This window comes from Carlito syrichta, unplaced genomic scaffold, assembly GCF_000164805.1.
Source record: "Carlito syrichta isolate Samal-C Ts95f unplaced genomic scaffold, Tarsius_syrichta-2.0.1 Scaffold314302, whole genome shotgun sequence".
Lineage (NCBI taxonomy): Eukaryota > Metazoa > Chordata > Mammalia > Primates > Tarsiidae > Carlito > Carlito syrichta.
Genome location: NW_007258398.1, coordinates 160,896 through 161,760, shown reverse-complemented (window position 1 = coordinate 161,760; position 865 = coordinate 160,896). Strand labels below are relative to the sequence as shown.

General features: G+C 61.6%; 1 protein-coding gene across 1 annotated transcript in view; it reads left to right on the top strand.

Moving 5' to 3' along the window:
- The first annotated feature begins 530 nt into the window (after window positions 1–530).
- BNIP2 (BCL2 interacting protein 2) overlaps window positions 531–865 on the top strand; it is a 20,944-nt gene continuing 20,609 nt past the window's right edge. The window contains exon 1 of the mRNA XM_008071383.1: window positions 531–792. The gene's annotated coding sequence lies outside the window, so the exon portion shown is untranslated. The remainder of the gene's footprint in view (window positions 793–865) is intronic.

The following is an 865-nucleotide window of genomic DNA, read 5'->3' as shown; positions in this document are numbered from 1 at the left end:
CCTTGGGTTTCGCATGTCTTTTCTCATTCCATTTTTCTGTGTTATCGGATGATGGTCCACACCGAACCGAACACTTCAAAAAATAAACAGATCTTTCCCTGCAGAGAAGCGCCACGGTGGATGCGGACTGCGCCGACTCTGGAAGGGGGATGGGGGGTGGCGACATCACCAAACCCAAGGGTTCTTCTGAGGTCGAGGCCTCCGGCATTTTCCCTCCCTCGGTTCATCCATTTTATAACATACGCTATTACTGATCATTACGGATACTGATTATTATAAATATTGATCATTACATCTATTGGTCATCACATCTATTGATTATTACATCTGTTGGAACGATCAGCAGAGAAGAGCAAAAAGAAAGATAACCCGGAGACTCCAGGGCCGCCTCCCAGTGGGGGACAAAAGGTGACAAGGCGCCTTGGGGCTCAGGGACATCGCCTGGACAGGTCTCCCGGAGAGGAGGCGGGGCGGCCCGCCTGCGCATGCGCCGTAGCCCGCGCCGGCCTAGGGCCGCGGAGGGCTGTGGGTCTCCAGAAGACGCCACGCCTCCGCTCGCGGCCGCGCCGGGACAGGTCGGGCTGTCGTCACTTCCGCCGGGCTGCTCACTGCATCCGGGTTACCAGCCGCGGTTGCCGCCGTATCGCTGAGGCTGGGGGCCTGGGCCTGGGTATCCGCTGCCGACCGAGGGGAGCGGGCTCCCCTCGGTGCTGCTTTTGCGACCTGGCCGTCAGCCCCACGTCGCCGGCCTGGAGGGGCGAAGAGGACGAGGGGGCCAAGGCTTCCCCCGGGGTGAGTGCGGCCTGGAGTACCCAGCCCGCGGCCCTGGGCTGGGAACCGGCCGGCAGCGGCGCGCCCTGGAACC